This window comes from Cydia pomonella, chromosome 1, assembly GCF_033807575.1.
Source record: "Cydia pomonella isolate Wapato2018A chromosome 1, ilCydPomo1, whole genome shotgun sequence".
NCBI lineage: Eukaryota > Metazoa > Arthropoda > Insecta > Lepidoptera > Tortricidae > Cydia > Cydia pomonella.
This window is the reverse complement of record NC_084703.1, coordinates 5,512,575-5,519,626: the sequence shown is the minus strand read 5'-3', so window position 1 is coordinate 5,519,626 and position 7,052 is coordinate 5,512,575. Positions and strand designations below refer to the sequence as shown.

General features: G+C 34.9%; 1 protein-coding gene across 1 annotated transcript in view; it reads right to left on the bottom strand.

Moving 5' to 3' along the window:
- LOC133520883 (melatonin receptor type 1A-like) overlaps positions 1–6,016 on the bottom strand; it is a 49,841-nt gene extending 43,825 nt beyond the window's left edge. Inside the window, exon 1 of the mRNA XM_061855600.1 lies at positions 5,439–6,016. The gene's annotated coding sequence lies outside the window, so the exon portion shown is untranslated. The remainder of the gene's footprint in view (positions 1–5,438) is intronic.
- Positions 6,017–7,052: the final 1,036 nt, after the last annotated feature.

The following is a 7,052-nucleotide window of genomic DNA, read 5'->3' as shown; positions in this document are numbered from 1 at the left end:
CAGTCAAAAACGTACTTACTCATTTCAAGTGGCGATATCGTTTAATAAAGAGGTTGATAAATGATAAGTGATAATTGTTTATGAAAATCAAAAATACTATTTGAAATCATCCTATAAGTGGTTTGACGTCATCCGCACTTTTTGTCCGACCCCTGCATATAGGTTTTATGTGACTACCGGTAAAACATTTCATAGGAACATTATGATCTGCCTGATTTTACGATCGGCCGCCGAAATATACACCATCAGTAAGCGTATTAAATAGTCGGTCCCTTTGCATGGTTTTACGTATAGGTATCTGGCTTCTGTTTTAGTTTAGACAAGCCGCGGCCCCATGTGACTCGAGAATAATAAAATAATTGTCATAGACGCAAGACTCGATTTCGCCTGACAAGCTTAACAAATATGGAGCCATCGATTGGTCTCGGAGACAATTTCATGGGATGACATCATCTATATCCAAGATGGCGCACGTTAGGTAGGTAAAGTTCAATAGAAATTGCAATGAATATTAACACATTTGACAGATTTTGTTAGCATTTGACGTATAACCTTAATGTTATAGGTGGTTATTTTTATTGAAATATTAGTAATTAACATAAATTTTATTTTAACTGGTAATAGATACCTATAGATAAAAGGTTTACGTATACAAGCTGTTAGCTTTTTGTACCATTTGGCGTTGAAACTCTAGGTCCATGTGGTCCCAGCGCGCACAAGTTTTTTGGAGAAATCGCGAAACGTCTGGTTGACGTAACTGGTGACCGAAGAGCTGGCGGCTTCCTCGCACAACGTATCAGTATTGCGATACAACGAGGAAATGCCGCGAGCATCCTTGATACAATGCCTCAACTCAAGGGCCTATTTTAGATATAAGCTAGTTATTGTAATCATCTGTATATTTCCATTATGTATATTGTTATTGTAAATAAATATATGTTGTGAACATATAGCTGATAATAAAATCATTGTTGAAAATTTTAATCTTAAATTTCTCACTCTCGCTTGGTGGTTGGTGGCGGGGAGGCATGCTGCTATGCGCGTCGTTTCGTGGAAATTTATTCAGCGTAGAGCAGTACACGGGAGCGGAGCCTGCATTTTGTGTATGAACTTTATACCAAACCCGTAAATCGGTGATTACTGCACGATAGGTGTATCAACAGGTATTCCATTCACGAGATTAGCGTGAGGCTCCATGTGCTAATGTAATACGAAAATTGATCATAATATTTTAAACAATTAGCTCGACCATGGCAATAATGCCTGGCGGACGTCCGGTTGCTCTGGTGTCGGAGAGTTCAGTTCGGTAAAATCCACAACAATCAATGCGTAATAGAAAAAAAAAACACATTGCGAAAAGTTTTGAAGCGGAATTTGCATCTAAAGGTTTAGAAGTTGCAGTTTGTTTATGAATTAAAACCAAATGATGCGAATAACCGACTTTATTTTGTCAATCAGATGTTCTAAACTCATTTCCAAAAGGAGTGCCAACAAATGGCAGTGTGGTTTTTCCGTAGGATTACCTCAAATAATAATGCAGTCTAAGAGAATAATTCGAAAGATTCAATCATCAATAATTCAAAATATCCGGAAAATCACCAATATCCCAGAGGGGATTATATCCGAAAATTATCCAGTATTTGCGACTTTGCCTTCAAGAGTGCCAAGAAACTCAGAGGGGGTTCAACAATATACACATTATTTTAAGTCACAAAATTCCCACGATTTATAGTTTTTAAAAGTAGTACTAGAAATGTTGTACGTTCTGTAATTATTAATTAATTTTCAAACTGCCAACACTCTTGTAGCCGACCCTAGATATATAGACACCGGTAAGTAGAAATGTGATAAACGACACGCCGCTAACTTTACGAGTGTGTCAAGAAACTGGAACGGGCACTTCCTAAAAAGAATCATTAAAATTCCTAATTAAGACGAATTTCTTAAATGAAAAAAAAAATATATGGTTATAGTGATGTATTTAAGTAACGAGCGAGTCAAGACACATTAAACATAAAACAATTGTAGATTTTCTATTTGAGATCAAAATAGCTTAAAAAGGGTCAACTTAATTACAAAGTACCAGTAACAATGGGAAATTTATATTTGATACCAAAAGAGGGAAAAAATATTATCTCGCGTTTTCATAGTTTAAATTAATTACTTACAAGATATAGATTATTATAGTTTAGATTTTCTTTTCAATTTTGTCTATTTATTCATTAACTTGACATTTCCTTAAAGAATGTTAAATAATAACAAAAAGAAAGTAATTAAAAAATTAACTAACTTAGCTAACTTTTTACTTAAATTTTTGGAAATTATTTCCAACATATTTCAGGCAAAATGGGACATACGACAATCGTTTATTATAAGAAATTAGGTAAATGATATTAAACGCCAATCATTCATATTTGACAGATAAATAAATTGGTCCATAGCTATGACATTAAAACCTAATTATTCGGCAAGGTAAAAATAGTTAACCGACAGTGAAAGGTTAGTTATGATAAGGCAAAATTATCCAAATTAAACTGAAGTGACCAATAAGTAAAAAAAACTCATTTTTCATTGTTCATTACATGGAATTACTTTTCATCTAATCTCAACTTATCAAAAAATGTTGTAAACTAAGTCGTTTAGTGCCTTAAATGTGTCACTTGATTCTCCTAATCATTGACGGGATAAGGGACACTAAAGTCGTCAGATGCGTATGAAACCTAGTCCATTAGAAGCAGAAAAATCTGGCGATTCCAACGATGTAAATATATACCGTAAAATGGGGTGAGTAGGTTTCGCGGGGAGAGCTGGGGTATGAATGGGGAGAGAAGGGATGAAAGGGGAGTGGGAAGGGATTTTAAGGCTACCGCTACAAAAATAATGTATTCCAATTAAAAATGAAGCTATAGTAATACTCATAGTAAAAAAAACGATCCAACAATCTTCCAAAATCACTTTTGTATGAAATCCCATGTCACCCCAATTGCGAGGGGCTACGGGGTGAGGTGGGTTTTCCTGTTTATCGTCAATGTTATGAAATGGAACTACCCAAAATAAAATAAAAAGTAAAATACAAACGTCCGGAACACTTATTATATACTCCAGTCAGTTTGCATGTGTACAAATAAAATGTTATCGAGGTTTGAATGTCAGTTTTGTCCCTATTCACCCCATTTTACCGGTACTCAATATCTCTGAAAATGTCGCTTAATCCTTTCCAGCGTATATATATAATATAGATATAGCTCTCAATACATTTTATACTTTGAAAAACAGTCAATAAGACACACTTCTCTGACATATACATATTACTGAAAGTTCATAAATCATTCATTCGATGCAACCACGGTGTTACAGATCAGTACCCCTAGTGTAACTTTGATCGACATCATAACGTGACGAACGCGTTTGCGTTAAGTGTCATTTTGTATGAGATTTTTGACTTTCCAAAACGTCCCGCTTGGCGCGCTGTTCAAAAACCCATACAAAATGAGACTAAACGCAAACGCGTACGTCACGTTTCAAAATCGAATTTAGTTACACTAGGGGTACAGATGTTCCTAGATACCTACAATCATGGACCCAACAAGTTATTCCATCTCTATAAATACCCCGTACGCAGCTTTTAATATTACCCAATACATTTCCCGCTTCTTCTTTTTCCCAGCGTTTACCCTGGCATATTGCCACGGCTCATGGGAGCCTGGGATCCGATGTGCAACTAATCTGCCATACATTTTCCGCTATAAAAGAAATGTAATTGGTCAATAAAAGTTTTGATTAGCTAAAATATTTTTTTTTTAACCTTTTCACCACACCAACGCGAGGAAAATAATAACTATGAAATAAAAAAAAACCTAATCAAATCCAAATGGACGTAATTTAATATTTATCATCCAAAATCATCATTTGAAAGTCAATCTACCAGCTAACATAAGGAAACGACTCAAAATTTGCATCTGATTACTTTGCCCCACATGTGCCTTTATCAGTTGGTGTGGTGAAAAAATGTATTAATAATTATACTCGTCGGAAACGGCACTAAAAATATTACAATAAAGTATTGCACGCGGCAATATAATATTATTTACTTTTAGTAGTTTTTAAATTTTAATTTATGTTAATTTAGGTACTGGTTGGACTAACAAAGCGGGTGCAGGACAGAAAAAAAAAACCATGTGATGTTATTATGACGCATATTTTTAATGACTTTATCGTAGATAATACGCTAAAATAAGCATGTTTTGTAGGAAAAATACATTCTAAAATCAAAAATGGCGGAGATATTTCACCTCAAAGTTGTTGACGACTAGGATTTTCGATGGATGGAGTGTCATTATGACACGTACTTTTTATTGTTTTATCGTAGAGAATACGTCAAAATAAGCATGTTTTGTAGGAAAAACTTTTCTCTAAAATCAAAAATGGCTGAGATTTAATAAATATTTGTCGTAAAATAAGGTAGGTTAGGTCCGTTATTAGGTATCTTCAGATGCCCGAAGGGCCAATTGTACAGAAATAGGAGCCCTTCGTGGGGCTCCGTCGACTCTGTGTGATTTGTCGAAGTTTTTGGCTTGAATAATATTAAAATCTTTCCAACTTTGAAGGCGTCTATCTCGGCCATTTTTTATTATAGAGAAAAGTTATTCCTACAAAACATGCTTATTTTTGCGTTTTTGATTAAATTTTTTTAAGAATTTTATGGTTTCTTATAATGTTTGCACATTTGGTAAAAAAAAATCTAAGTCTTTTTTGTGCACCCCCTTTGCTTTAGGCGGACCTGGGTACTAACTCATTTTTCAAAAAATACGGCCATTTACAGTTTATTCACCAGTACTCGACTTGAAATCTATTTTTATCCCGCAAAGCTTCATGTTCCAAACCGTTTAGTTGCGCCCTGCGCGCCGTCATCGGCAGTGCACCGAGATTCTATTTCATTAGGTATACATCTATTTTTACAAAAATACGACAACATAGCTGTTTTATTTTATAAATAATAACTATCGTTATATTTTAAAAATACCTAAACGCAACGATTTACGGTCTCGGGTAATCTTAAATAAAATCATAAATAGCAAAAGTAACGAATAGAATTACTTTAAATAATATTATTAGTCTTTCGCTTTGCTTAATTAACAAGTAGCACTTAGCAGGTTATAAAATTAATAACATCTTTTTGAGGAAATTTGGCGACTTTATGCCATAAACTAATTTGCAATTTTTAAAATATAATAAATACGGCCAATAATAATAAACAATTCAATCAATATAAATATGATATAATAGTATACGTAAGTGGTTTATTATGTTTTATTACTTATATACATAAATAATAACATATAGATACTTAAATAACCTTCGCTAACCTCAAACATTTTATAGTAGCTCATCCTAACCTCTAAGTTAATAAGAAAAATATATTTTCACTCCTCACTAACCTGTTTTATGATTTTGAACTGTCGATGCACTTTTGAGTAACCAGACACATTATATAAAAATACACTTATTTATTCACAAAACCACTTAAATCATTATAAAATAGTCCAATAGGACACCACAATAAACCACTTTAAAAATAATTCACTGTGTATAACACCGTCGGTAAACGTATCGAAAAATTTGTGCGGTAGGCGAACAACACCCGATTTTTTTAAATGTATCAAAAAATTATTGTAAGGCTATTTTAGTATGAAATTCTGTCTCCTTGGCTTTTGGGTGTTGTATGAAAGCATGCGCAATAGACTAAAACTTGCTGACTGCGCAAGTAACAGGGAGAATACCACAGAAAATGGCACCAACTTATATCGATCAGTGGCGAAATTTGGAACTAAAATCCTATACCGAAACCGCCCTCCGACATATAGACGCCAGCGACCCCGCCGCCCGCAATAATAACCTGGTTTACTTAAACTCCAACTAACTTTTGCCTTGCTGTCTGACAAACGATTCTATCGATCAGTAACGAATTCATCCAACCTACAAGGTTTACTTTTGCGTGTTTTAAAGTTAGATACAGTTTAACATCGGCAAAGTTAAAGTGGTGTTAAGTTGTCAGTTTCAATTTGAAGTAAATGAACGTCTAATAGCTTTTGACATGTTGAAAGTATGCGTTCTTACGTACGCAGTTGTTGACAGCATGTGTGGGATGCGACATTACAGACAAGGGGATGTTTTAGTAGATAATGGGAATATAGAACCGACAGGATAGGTCACAGACAGCCTTTAACACAAACAATGCCAAAGTGTTTTGAAATATTGCCAGGAGCTCATGCGTAAATAATAATCTTGTTTGTGTCATTATGTTAAACAAGGTCATATGAATCTATGCCTAGTAAATATTTAGTACAAACAAAAAAATACCTATAATAATTAATGAAGGCATATATGAGGCGTTAAAGAAAGAGGAGGTTACTAATGCTATTTGTACACTATTTTATAAAAGCTAGTTACTTATCTAAAGGCCCCAGTACACAATGGCGCATGGTGGTCTACGACAAGTCATCGCCATTGTGTACAGGGGGCAAATGGCGGACGATGGCCAGTCGTGGCGCGCAATCGGGAAGTTCTCGGTTTTTTGGCACACTTAAAATGAATCGTAGCGTGACTTGGCCTGTGGTGTTCACACAGTCGCCCATTGTTTTGGCTAATTACATCCACACTCGCTATGGTCCGATGTCAGGCCCGACGTCGGGCCCGAGAAAGAGTGTTTTTCCGTTTCACCAAATATCAGCACATCTTTTACAATATTTGATATGTAAAAAATACTTTGTTTCTAATTGCCTAAAATATTCAATATTTGATATTTTTGCATATGAACCAGTATTTTACATTTCAAACATTGATAACGATGTGCTGATATTCCGTGAAACGGAAAACGATCAGAAATTGTGGTTGTCATTGGCCCTTTTAGGTTGTATCCGCCCTTTTTAGGGTTCCGTAGTCAACTAGGAACCCTTATAGTTTCGCCATGTCCGTCTGTCTGTCCGAGGCTTTGCTCCGTAGTCGTTAGTGCTAGAAGCTGAAATTTGGCATGGATATATTAATCAATGAAG